The sequence below is a fragment of the Ananas comosus genome, unplaced genomic scaffold (genome assembly GCF_001540865.1).
Source record: "Ananas comosus cultivar F153 unplaced genomic scaffold, ASM154086v1, whole genome shotgun sequence".
In the NCBI taxonomy this organism is placed as follows: domain Eukaryota; kingdom Viridiplantae; phylum Streptophyta; class Magnoliopsida; order Poales; family Bromeliaceae; genus Ananas; species Ananas comosus.
In genome coordinates this window covers 1-4,989 of record NW_017892070.1, presented here as the reverse complement: position 1 = coordinate 4,989, position 4,989 = coordinate 1, and the positions used below count along the sequence as shown (strand labels likewise).

The following is a 4,989-nucleotide window of genomic DNA, read 5'->3' as shown; positions in this document are numbered from 1 at the left end:
CCCTCCTCTTGTACCCAAACACAATTTGGGGCGGGGGCGGGGTGGAACACTTGTTCCACCCCTACCCTCTTGTATGAGGTTGGGGTGGAACAAGTGTTCGAGAGAGAGAGAGACCCTCTTGTATGAGGTTGGGATGGAACAAGTGTTCGAGAGAGACCCTCTTGTATGAGGTTGGGGTGGAACAAGTGTTCGAGAGAGAGAGAGAGAGAGAGAGAGAGAGAGAGATTTTTAATTTTAATTTTAATTTCTAAAATTTATAATTTAGTTTTTTAAAATTTAAATTTATAATTTTAAATTATAAGTTTTAATGTTTAAATTATAAATTTAATATTTGTAATTTTTAAATTGTAAATTTAATTTTTTAGATTTAAAATTTAAAATTTTATATTTTATATCTTTTAAATTTAAATTTGATCTTAAATTTAAAATTTGATATTTAAAATTTAAAATTTGAAAATTGTAAGTTTTAATTTTAATTTTAAATTTTAAAATTTAAAATTTAAAATTTTTAATTTAAAATTATTAGTTTAAAATATTAAATTCAATTATAAAGGTAAAATTATTATTTTCTATCTATAACTACCAACTATTCCACCTTATACTCAGATTTTCATCCACACATAATTTTTCTAGTTCCAGCTTATACTCACATTTTCATCTCAACAAAAAAATATTCTTATTCCTACGAAAATCCATTCTTATACCTATCCCCGGTATAATTAGTTTTTGCTTATACCCGAACCATTTATTAGGGTCTGTTTGCAGGTTCCTCAAAAAATAATAGAAAACTATTTTTTAATGAAAAAAAGTTTTGGTGGAAATATTTTTTTTTCAGTTTCTATAAACAAATATTTTTATTTCACTTTTTTGATTAGTTGAGTAATGTCGTGTATATATATATATATATATAAATATCATCCGTAAAAAAAAGAGAGTGAGATTGCACATCTTTTAAAATATAATATAACTCACAAACTATTTAAAATACAAATAATAAATAATTAAATAAAAATAATTTTTGAAATAATTTTTAGTTTAGTATAAATAAAATAGTTGGACAAAAAGATGACGACGATGGATAGGAGATGGAGCCAGCGGCATCCGTACACAGATCTCGCAACTCGTGCGCCCCAAATCTCCCGGCGTACTCCGCGCCGCCCGCGGATTCGAAGATCCCGCGAATCCCGCGCCGCCAGCCATCACCTCAAGCCGATCCGCGGTTCCGTACGCAAATCCCAGATATCGCGGCTGCCACCATCACCCACGCCGGCCGATCCCAAAAATCCCGCGAAAAACCTCGCTGTCGCTGTCGCCGTCGCCGTCGCCGTACGCAGATCCCGCGGATCGCGTTTCGTCTTGTCGCCGTCGACCGCCAGCAAAGGAGCCCGGGCCTTGATCCCCCGAAGCCCTATAAATGGCGTCGGCGGGCGCAGAGGGAGAGGCCCAGGCACACGAACCCACCCACATACACAGAGAGCTCAAAAAAAAAAAAAAAAAGAAAAATAAGAAGAAAGAAAGTAATCGAGAGAGGGAGGAGGAGTAACAAGAGATAAAAGAAGAAGTGGAAAAAGGAGGAGGAGGAGGAGAAGAAGCGTTAAAAGAATAAAAAAAAGGGGAAAAGAGCTCGGCTTCAGCTGCCGACGTTGCGCAAGTCGACGCCGCTCAAGTCGCCGGCCTCACCACCCAAGCCGACGCCGGTCTCGTTGCGTCCACAGCCGCCGTCGTGTCTGCCGCCGTAGCCACCCAAGCCGACGCTGCCGCCGCCGAGGTCGAAGTCCATCGACCACCCCCTGCTGTTTCAGGAAGCAGCTCCTCTTTCTTTTCTTTTTAATGCACAAATCTGTACTCCTAATTAAATGTTGATTGGGTATTAATTCTATTTTAAACATCAACTGCACTTATGATTTGTGCATTTTGAAGAACAGCGTGAAATGTTTCTTTTGATAAAGCTTTGAAACTTTTTCGTAAAATACTATATATATGAGTTGTGTTGGTATGCTTATGGAAGCACGGAGGCCTTCATGCTTCCAAGTTGTTTGCGATGTTCGAACTTTAGAATCGCCGATCAGCTCCGTTAGAGTTGATCTAGAGTATTTGAAGTACCTAGAAAATAAATTTTGCGATTTTTCGATATCATTTGCTTAGTGATCGAAGGGGCTCAAAATCAATAATTTTAACAGCCGTGGTGAGCCGGTTGCAAGTTTAACGGTATAGAAATATCCAAATCACATAAAATTTTGATAGAAAATTCTTTATACCATATAAAACAAGATCAATAACTTTGATCTAAAATTTTAATGTCATATCATCATATTTTATAAGATTTTTATTTTCAGCCGTTGATTTTGAGCCACTTCGATCACTAGGCAAACTATATCAAAAAATCGCAAAATTTATTTTCTAGATACTTCAAATACTCTAGATCAAGTCTAACGAAGCTGATCGTCGATTCGAAAGTCCGAACATCGAAAATAAAGTGGAAGCACGGAGCCCTCCATGCTTCCATAAGCATCCTAGCCGCACTCCTATATATATATATATATATATACTCACTATTTATAACTATATATAATAGTATATATAATAGTATATTTGAGTATGAGTTGAGCATTTTGTTTGTGAGTTTATGAGAGCCTTAATAATTTCAGTAGTTTACTTGTTGTTTTAAAATACCAATGTATATTTAAACTTTTATAATAGATTATTACGAATAACCGTCAAACATAAATTTTTCTCTTTCATACTCTATTTAATCACATATATAGTGTATTTGTATTTAAATTCTAAGTTTTTTATCATTAACCATATATATATATCTATATATATAGAGAGAGAGAGAGAGAGAGAGAGAGAGAGAGTTTTGCTAGAATACTATCGGTAGTAAACGGCTCGGTTTACTATCGATTTATTTTCGATGATAGAGCTTCCAAATTGATGATCGGCACCGTTAAATATGATCTAAACTATTTAAACTATCGGGAAATCAAATTTCACATATTTTCGATATTGTTCTCTTGTCCATCAAGTGAACAGAAAAATGAATAGCCGAAAATGAAAATTCTTCAAAAAGTGATGATACAATTTTTATATTTGAGATCTAGAGTCTAGTTCTTATTTTAAATAGTTTAAAAAATTTTTTAATAAAAATTTAGTTGATTTGGACTATTTTATACCATTAAACGAGCAAATGCATCATATCGGCCATTAAAATTATAGATTTTGTGACTCTTTGATCGTTTAGTTAGTGATGCCAAAAAATCATGAAATTTGATTTCTAGATAATTTAAATGGTTTAGATCATGTTCAACGGTGCCGATCGTCGATTTGGAAGCTCTATCATCAAAAACAAATCGGTAGTAAACCGAGCAGTTTACTACTGATAGTAGCCCGGTCAAACTCTATATATATATACACAGACACACACACAAGTCAGCCTAGTTAGTGTAATATTTTGTTGCTTAGTTCCTAGCTGGAAAATGTATATATTGTAAACATCCAATTCTGCAAAACATAAATAAATTAAGGGATTGTTTGTTGATTGTAGGCTAACCAAACGTTCCGAACTCTACTATAATACGAGTTACTACTTGTAGCCTTGCTAAATTTTTATGTTCCTTTCTATTTTTATTAGTAATCTAGTAATTAATTTAGAAAATGATATTTTGATTTGACCAGCTTAATCGGAGGTGGCTTGAATGTAATAAAGAGGGCGTAATTAACCGGGTACCCGTAGGTATCCGGAAAGTATGAATCCTTTTATCTCTGAAAATTATTATCTATTGTACTATATATTTCTTTTCTCGCTAGTAAAGAATATATAGTCAAAAAAAAAATACCAGATAAAAAAAGGGATAGGGAAATTGCACCCCTAATAAATTCTCATGCTCACCATTTTCTACTTTCTTTTTATTTATTTAAATCTTTTCGTTTTTCCATGGTTCATTTTTCGGAAAAACAACGAGGGCCTAGAATCTCTTCTGGAGTTTCACAAGAAGAGGCGTTATAGTGCGAAGCGAGGAGGAAATGTGGATGCCATGGGCACTTTGACCTCCCAATTGCATGATGGATTTGCCGCACCAGCACTACGAATACCTGTGCCTGTAGGTTTGTAGATTACGTAACCATTTTTTGTTAGACGACTGGACTAAAATTTCCTCTATTACTTTTTCTCTCAACATGGCTTCTGCTGTCTTTTGTTTAAAATATGCCAAAACTGGTGAATATGTTCTTATGCATGATCTCGCCATCACTCAGTTCCTCATATTCTGTGGATTTTAAAATGCTATCCATGGAAGGCTTACCATTATAACTGATTACTCGAAGATAAGAAGAATAGGATCCAGTTCCTTGAATGTTTGAAAACATGACAGGCACTGTTGTGAAGCGGAAAAAAGGAAAATTTCGTGTTGATTTAGCTCATCCAGGTGATGAAATTGTGGTCGCTAGAGCGGACAAGGTGGGGTAAGTAGCATCTTATGATGATACATGCAGAAAATGAGGTTTCTTTTGTATCTTGTAGGTTAAGAGGTATAATATAAACCAATCCGCTTCGGTTTATCTGAAACATAAATATCTGTCTGATTACGATAAAAATTTTCATGCATACTGAATAGGCTTCAACTCGTATTTGTTTGTATTTTGTATTGCTAGTCCTAGATATATTTAGGAAACACATCATGCTGGTGGGAGATTGACTCATTAAATAACATATTAACATCAAAATCTAGGGACTAGAGAAGCTGCAAAGTTCAAGGATAAATTGAGGGCAAAAGTTTTATTAATCCTCAGACTCCTGCCATTTACGATATATGAGTAGTAAATTAATAAAATTTGAGAAGGGAATTCAAATCAATCCATGAATCTAAACTCGATTGCTTTAACAGTTAAAAATTGTCGATAGCTTTAACTCATTTATCTGAAGTTTGAACAACTGTAAAATTTTACATTTCAGACCTCTGGAAGAGACATGACCTGCATATATGTTCGATG

General features: G+C 34.6%; 1 long non-coding RNA gene across 4 annotated transcripts; it reads left to right on the top strand.

Annotated features, from left to right (window-relative positions):
* Positions 1-1,054: 1,054 nt before the first annotated feature.
* On the top strand, positions 1,055-4,963 carry LOC109705299. 4 transcript variants are annotated; one of them, XR_002214691.1, is made up of 3 exons: positions 1,055-1,768; positions 3,676-4,104; positions 4,255-4,963. It is a non-coding gene; the product is annotated as an uncharacterized LOC109705299 (long non-coding RNA). The 4 variants fall into 4 exon arrangements; XR_002214692.1 differs by having other exon boundaries at positions 1,056-1,768; positions 3,676-4,100; XR_002214689.1 differs by having other exon boundaries at positions 1,057-1,768; positions 4,371-4,959.
* Positions 4,964-4,989: the final 26 nt, after the last annotated feature.